The following is an 8,658-nucleotide window of genomic DNA, read 5'->3' as shown; positions in this document are numbered from 1 at the left end:
TTGTGCCACCACAATTATTAACTGTATAATGGTTTTTCTAAGTTTTTGCTTGTCACCACCTGTTGAATAATAGCTAGCTGCTACCACTTGTGTATAATAGCCATCAATTTGATACTTGTATGACCAGTTTGGAAGAGATCACCACAACTATAAAAAAACTGTAGCCACTACTTAAATATTGTATTTCTTCTGTTTGACAGACTTATTCCTGCTTTAAAGCCACCAAACTATGGTTACCACACCTTTGATAGCATTTGCATCAGTGTCTAAATTGATTCATAATTCTGATAAGTTTTGCTTGTCACCACCTGCCACCAGTTTAGCCACCAAATAGCTAATCTATTGATCCAGTTTAGTTTGTGTTTATGAATAATACATAGCTGCAGGCTTGCCTTCACCTGTTGTTTAGCAGCCATCAACTATTTGTTTTACCAGGAGGATATGAATGATTTATAGCCACTTCACCATTGAATTCTTTAGAATTGAAAAAATTACTCTTAAATTGAGTTGAGTTTATGCCCTTTAAAGTTTTCACAATACAAATATGGCTCCCACCTTGTTTGATAGCCACTGACTAAGTATTTGATTGGATTTCCCACCTTATGAAATTCTCACCTCATATCTTGAGGTGTTAAATCATTTGAAAATTCAGTAAACGTACTTTAATTTCAAAATTACTGTCTTGCTCCCACATAATTCTGCATAAAATACCAGCAGTAGAAAGGAATATGGCTCCCACCTTATATTTGATAGCCACAGACCAAGTATTTTATTTTGTTTTGTTTGATTGAATTTCCCACCTCATGAAATTCTCACCTCGTATCTTAAGGTGTTAAATCATTCAAAAATTCAGTTAACAGCTGATACATATCTTCTAGGTTGACAGCTGATATTATTTTTCACTTTTGTTTTTACTACTTTAATTATAACAATAATTCATTACCTATAGCTACATAGTTGTCTAGTTTAAAAATGCTCACTATTCCCTTAAGTGATGTGAATACACCAAACTGCATTGGAAGAGTGATTGGCTGCTGAAACTTCAATGCGTGACCCTGCAGGTGATAAGTTGATGTAACTGGTGTCAGGTATGTCAATACGATTCTGAATTATTATCATAGTAATAGTTTTAGTTGGTCTCATCAGCATAGTAGAGTTGGCCAGTTTAGTATTTCTGTAACACTTGAGTGGTAGGAATAATGAAACCTTACAACACATCTCTGTATACTGACTCAGTGCTAGATATATCCTTTTGCATGTGTGGTGCCCAAGCATACTCCAAAATTGGAGACTATATATAGCAGTTGGCCTTGACAGATACTGGAAAATCCTAGAGGTTGCATTGTAGAAAACTTTGTTAGCTTTATTGGTAACTTCTCAAATATGTTGTGACCATGATAGTTTGGAATCAATAACTATGTCTGAGTATTTTGTGTGTTCTATTTCACTATAACTTAATTGTGTAAAATGTATTGAAAACGGATAGGATTATGTTAAATGACTTTGTTGCACACTTTTCTAGTGTGTGTGGGTCCTGCAGGAGAAGTGACAGTCTTCTTCTGAATGAATGGGTCTGTAAAGAATGACATCATCAGCATATATATAGTCTGACCGATGAGATGATATTATTAGGTAAGTCATTTATGAATCGTAAGGGGCCAGCACAGTGTCCTGTTGGATCCCAGATGTTACATCAACAGGATCAACGTTTACTATTACCCATTGATGTCTCTCTGAAAGAAACTGCTTTAACCATTCTAGAAGGTTGCCTCTAATGCCATAATGATGCAACTTGTAATATAGGTGTTGGTGAGAAACTGTATCAAACACCTTTGAGAAATTCAGCAGGTATTGCTGGCAATGGATCATGTCTGTGTGATCCTTCATCCTAGTTGCTCAACTTCCAAATGTTTGTTGTAATACAAGTCCACCTGTAACAAAAATTGTGTATTACAGTTAACACAAGTTAATATAACAGTGAATATTCATCACACAACATGGAATGTATACATGGTTTATATTATTACGCACCTACAAGTGGGTTGAAACTACTTGTCATTGATGTGTGATGACTGACACATTCTGTTTCACTTAGCTTGTGCCTGTTAGTTCTGAAATAATCTATATCAAAACAGCAACAGATGAATTCACATCTACTACTAACACAAAATCCTTACCTTTGATTTGCATCAAATAATTTGTTTTGTTCTCTACTCTGTATTGACATTTCAATCCAAGAAACTCCACATTTCCAGCAGGTATAATCAGAATTTCTTGTTAGGTTTTACTCCAAAATCTTCTGATTATATAAAGATGTAAAAACATGACATCTTCAGGTTAATCTAAAGATGGACAAACCTTGAATATCTTCAGGTTTCAATTAATCTAAAGATGGAAAAGCTGGATATCTGTTACATTTTGGCAGGTATGTCCAGTCATTATGCCTTTATTGTTAACATTGACATTGTATACTTGTAACCATCCTCTGATTACTATAAGCAAATCGTGAACATATCGAGTGAGAAATCGTGAAATGCAACAAAAAGCATTTACTATAAACCTCCACCACAAACCAAGTCTGTAGCTCTGTACAAGATAACTCTAATAAAATAAGCTCTTATGTACAACACCACATAATGCATCACCTTCTTTTTCTTTTTTTTTTTTTCTTTCTTTTCACCATGGAGCAATTAATTTACATGTATCAAATAGATTGTGCCTTGTGCCTAGATTGTGCCTTGACACATTTGGCAAAACCATATCTTAATTGTGTGGTAATCTCTTTGCACAGCCAGTTTGTATTGTGTTTGCATGTGTGTACGTGTATATGCACTTGAGTATGTACCTTAATCTTACTAATTGCTTGGAGACAATAGTACATATTTCCATTTAATTGATGCATGTCATATGTATTTTGTGCATGTGGTTTCCAAGTTATATTAGCATAATTATGTATTGTTCCTCATGGACCTGAGCAAGAAAGAACAACCTTGCCATTTGCTTAGAATGTTAGAAGAATCTTTTGTAGTTTCCATTTAATTGATATGTTGTACAGTACATGCGTGAATTGAGACAAGGTATAATGATCTTGCCAATTGTTGGAATAAACATCTTGTCCTGTTTCTTTATGCACTTGGGAAAGGTCATGCAACCTTGCCAATTTTGCTTCTGTGCTCCAACTTGTCCTTAGTGTGTGTGTGTATGTGTGTGTGTGCTGGTGTGTTCTTGTAGAGAGGATCTGGTCATGGCTGCTAGAATACACAAAGTAGCTGGTGAGCTTGGTCTTACTAAGACAAAGCTACTAGTTGCTGGGATTGGTCTCACTGAATATGACTTGGGTTCCATTAGTATTGCATGGTATGTAGTTGAAGTGATTAATCAGTTTAAGCATACTGGAGACTAAGAGAACAGTGTAAAGATATGTTGTATTGGAAGTGTTGTTTTATGGTGCTGAAACATGGGCCCCACCGTAGAGTTGGTTAGTAAGTTGGGTAGGTTTCACTGGAGATATATACGTTGCATTTTGGGTATTAGTAGACCTAAAGGAGTACCTCACTATTGCTGAGCTAGTTGGCAGATATGGAATGATTGAGTCTATTGGTGAAGTGTTAATATCGTATATATCGAGATGGTTAGGACATCTTGCCCAAATGCCTGACATAAGGCAACCCAAGAAGCCATTGTTTGGTTGGCTCCCTCAGAAGCACCCTGCTCATGGTGTCAATTAAGTTCCATTAGTGGGACAAGGTCTGTCAGGATATGAAGAAGTATTGAGTAGATGAGTCATCTTGGTATAAAGTATAAAATTAGCCTGACATCATACCAGATGGAGAATTTTTTGCAATGAAGGATTTGATCAGCATGTGATGGCTCCACCTTTGAATAAACCCTCAGAAGCACCCTGCTCATGGTGTCAATTAAGCACCATTGGTGGGACAGATATGAAGAAGTATTGAGTAGATGAGTCAACTTGGTATAAAGTAGCCAGACATCATACCAGATGGAGAATTTTTTGCAATGAAGGACTTGATCAGCATGTGATGGCTCCACCTTTGAATAAACCATTTATATGTACCACCTGCCATTGATTGTTTCAAAGGAAGCAAGACAAAATAAGGCACAGATGTACTACAACCTGTCTTCATCGTTGACAAAGAGGACACATCCTCTGTTGGACAGCATCATCCCAGGATGTCTGGCTTCAAATTCAGCTCCAGTTCAAGTGTGTGTGTGTGCGTGTGTGTGTGTGCGTGTGTGTGTGTGCGTGTGTGTGTGTGCATGCGTACATATCTGGCTTGACCATTGTAGTGCTTTCCAAGAATGTAACATTTGGGAAAAGTACCAACCTTACTCCCTGGAGTTATCATTTGATCAGTGTATCCTGTGTATGATAAGTCTTGTGTTTGTATAGTGAATGCATATGTGCACTTAGCTTGCCATTTGTGTAGAATTACATCGTTTGGCAGCATCTCATAGTTGCACTAAGCAAAACTCTTGTCATATTCATTGTATGAGCTATTGCTCATAACTAAGCATATCCTTAAATGGTTAACACAGCAGGGACAAACATTTGTCTTTTCTGCAGTATAATTAAAATGAAAAATCACGGAGACTGGAAAACCATTCCTAGGTTTTGAATGAATAACACCGTGGTAAAGTTATTAAGTATTAAGTGACTAATTTTCTAAAGCAGTCAGTGCCATTAAATAATTCATTGTATGGTCACCCTGAAAGTATTTACAGAAGAAGTCCTGTAGTCATGATGCAAGATTTAAGTGTGTTGCGTATGCGTATGTGTGTGCATGTGTATAATTGCATATTCAGGTTTGCAAGCAAAGATGCACAGGTATAGATAATGCCAAGGAAACTGTATCAGTGTGAACAGTGTTGCAATGTATCTGTGTGTTGTGCCATAATATAAATACTGGGTAAAGGTGCACTGCATATGTGCATCTGTGTATGTGTGCACGTGGCTATGAATTAGTTTTCTGAGAACTTTTCACAGACTACTGTATGTTTACGTAAGCTACTACTGGTTAGATAAAGACAAATATTGCTAGGTGCTCATGGCTATATATGGCTGGAGGTGATAACATACAATGATGAAACACACATGAACTATTCTTTAGAATAACCATGCACAAAACTACAGACTTGACATGTCATGGAAATTCACAGGAACACTCTTGATACACACACAAAACCCACAAAACATGATCAACGTATGCTGTTGTTATAATTAGCCACTTGATCAACTTTAAACTGTGGTATAACTCAAACAGTCAATCAGATAGCTTGGTAGTGAGCTAATGAGATAGTAAAATTGACTCAGCTTAGTCAGACCTTTCATTGTGTAATCTGATTCACAATATAGTTCACAATATTATGTTTATAGTTGCCACAAAACAACTACCAAGCTGTACAATAGTTGGGATATGAGAACTCAATACATACAGTCATTCTTGTATCCATAATGACATAACATTGACACCCGCATCTTCAAGAAATGTAGCTTAGAGATCAAACTTGAACCATTCTGGAAAAAGTTACATATATTTGTATGTGGAACTTGCATGGTCTAGTGTTGGTCTTGCAAGGCTACAAAATATGCTGTTGCCTGTTTGTAAATGGCAATCAATTTAATGTACATTAAGTGGGAGAGTGATGTGCTTTGGGGGACTCCAGATTACGCTGATGCCGACAGCAATGTAGAACATGTTTTTTTTAAATACAACACTCTATACTTTCTGTGTCAGCAACATTTAATTATTTGGTTCAGGATGATAGGTGACAGTCAGACTCTTGAACCTGCATAATTCCATGCAGATATTGCTTTAAAATTGAAGATGCTTCATATCTGAGTGGTGAATAATGTGCTCCATACTGCTAAGGTTACACCACCAGTTTTCCTAGAAGAAAGGCTGTAGCAATCTATCCAATTACTGACTTATTTGTTGTAAAGTTAGCAAGTCAGAACAGCTCTTGTTGACATGGGTTGAGCAAAGATTAACAGAAGTGCAATTTCTGCATCACATGCAGTGTCTTAACATGACTGGTGGAATACCATCTAGACCAGGAGACTTGCTAGGTCTAGTGTATTTAAGTCATTTAATGAGAATCTACATATTCATTTGTGAATAGTGAAAGCAACTAATTGGATATTAACTTTTTTTTTTTTTTTTTTTTTGATATTGACAACTGCTTTGTCAAAGCTGTCAGTTAGAGGTTTACCATTATCAGATGACACCAACATGATCTCTTTTTTCGGCTTGTGATATATTTTGAAATATTTTAGAAGTGTTGCTATTAGAACTGATAAATAGTTGGAACTGACAATTACTACATGAACTGCTCAAATTCTTCAATTTTACAATGAGATTCCCTAGCACTAGGAGTCTGTGGTCTTCAATTTGACAATTCAACCTTAAGGAATCTGATTAGATGAGTGAACTTGTTTTGAGGAATATAATTCATTCATTCCCTGTGTAATAGTGTTCAAAGTCTACCCAGTTTGTCTCAAACAGTTATAGAATTTCTGTTGGAAGTGATGATTCCTTAGTCTGTCAAAGGCACCTCTGCATTTTAGCCTTGTAATCAAACATTTCTGGTATGACTGAAACCACAAGATCCAGAGTATGACTACTGTGAGTGCCTTTATGAATTGAGTTGTATAGTAATTTACTGTGTAGAACTGATTAAAAGAGTATAAGTACACAAATAATTATATATGCAAATTAGTTCACAGAGAATAGGTATGAGGATAAACCATCTTCACATTTTCCAATGAATGTAGGAATGGCTTTGCCAAGACAAGTCCTCATCAATCAGATGTATTTTGCTGTATCCGCTGACCATGGATTGATAATGTTTATGTAGGTCTTTTTTTTCTTTTATAGGTAAATGGATACATTTAGAGGGTTCATTTGCCCACTTCTTTAAATTGAGAAGATTATTTCTGATGACAGGTGGTATTGGCTTCAGTGCTAATTATTCTGAACAACCACTTGTCATTGACATGGTATATCATTTACACAGATGAGGAATAGAAGTGGTGCTAGTAACGGTGTTTTGCCTTCAAGTAGAACTGACTAAACAGTTTGTCTTTATCCAGTATAAAAGTAAAGTGGTATCGAGTACACAATTTTCAATGGGAAACTTTATCAATTGTTTTGGATCCGTGTGAAAAGCATGTTTAATTTGTGTTCTGGATGTTGCGGTTGAACTAGTGAGTATAAATAAAGAAATACAAATGGTGTGTTCCCACAAGGATCTGTTCTATTTATTTTATTTGTAGAATGCCATAATTTGTGCTGCTTTTCAATCTTAATGGAATTTGCCTTGGTGTAAAGACTGAAAAATCAATGAAGGTGAGCAGTAACGTTATTTCGTACACTGTTTCATTCAATAATCTAGGAGGAATTCCATCTGGACCAGCTGCTTTGTTGCAAGTATAATTTATGTTGTAATGATGGATATCCACATATTGTTGATGTAACATTATTGTCACAAATCTTTAATACATTTGTTGTATTGTCAATAATGATGATGTATACTGTGGGATGTAAGTATGACAGGTCTTTGTATTTCTTTTTTTAAAAAGATTTCGACAAGCTGATTTGATTGTACGGTCCATAATACAATATATACAGTTTGTGCAGTAAAATTAAGTAAATGCTATCATTTGATTGTTTAATACCAAGGATACATAACATTTTTACAAACATTACGCTCCTTATATACACAGCTACAGACGTGTAAATGTATTAAGCACCTTAAGGTAAATAGTCACAGCAAATATATGGAGAGTAATCTTGTAAGAACCTGTTGTTACTCAACAGTACAACTCAAGGTAGTGATGCTACCATCTGAAACACTACATGATTAATACTATTAACAATAGGTTGTAATAACTACTTATATTACTTGTAACAAAACATGCTTTGGCTGGTGGGAGTTGAAAGCAAACTATTGTTAAGTAAATTTTCAATAACCTCTTTTGGTTTAGTACACAGCTATGTGTATACACCGCAGAAGGTTCTGCAGTGATTTATTTATGTAAGGAATTTGTACAATAATTGCATGCCAGCTTGCAGAGCAGAGTTTCACTTGCTGGTAGTAGTGGTATACAGGACATGAATACTTGGCCTGTGGTCAATGATCACTTTTGACCCATGCAGGTGGGAGCCAAATATTATTATAGTTGTTACCATCAAATTGTCAATTGTAGTGTAGCAAGTTAAGGTTGTTAATAAATGATAATAGGCCAAAGATCTTTGACCATGTCTATATCCACTTTCTCTCCAGTGTTAATCTAGTAAGTGAGATTGTTTTTTTCGTAAATCACTCCATTATAGTCCTGCATCTATTCTGTCTTTTGCCAAGTGAGGATTTAAGATTGGGACGCAGAACACTAAGGGTAATGTTTGGTACTGATCTGTACTTAAAACTATAAACTTCCCAACACTTGATCAGCAATATCACTATACTATGGTGGGATGATGATCTTACATGACAGAATTAAAATCAGTACCACAACTTTAAATGTGTGTCAATGTTGGATCCATGCAGTGTATACTGCTTAATGTAGACTTGAGCTCATATTTAGTGTAATCCACATAATGAAATGTTTTTCTCTGTTAGTTATGGGGTCTGGGTTGG

General features: G+C 35.8%; 1 long non-coding RNA gene across 2 annotated transcripts; it reads left to right on the top strand.

The window, feature by feature from the left end:
• Positions 1 to 4,375: 4,375 nt before the first annotated feature.
• Positions 4,376 to 7,570, top strand: LOC136256224 (uncharacterized). Of its 2 annotated transcripts, XR_010701389.1 has the most exons (4): positions 4,376 to 6,644; positions 6,897 to 7,225; positions 7,295 to 7,367; positions 7,414 to 7,570. It is a non-coding gene; the product is annotated as an uncharacterized lncRNA (long non-coding RNA). The 2 variants fall into 2 exon arrangements; XR_010701388.1 differs by having other exon boundaries at positions 4,376 to 7,225.
• Positions 7,571 to 8,658: the final 1,088 nt, after the last annotated feature.

This window comes from Dysidea avara, chromosome 5, assembly GCF_963678975.1.
Source record: "Dysidea avara chromosome 5, odDysAvar1.4, whole genome shotgun sequence".
NCBI classification, from domain to species: Eukaryota; Metazoa; Porifera; class Demospongiae; order Dictyoceratida; family Dysideidae; genus Dysidea; species Dysidea avara.
This window is presented reverse-complemented; position numbering and strand designations above follow the sequence as displayed.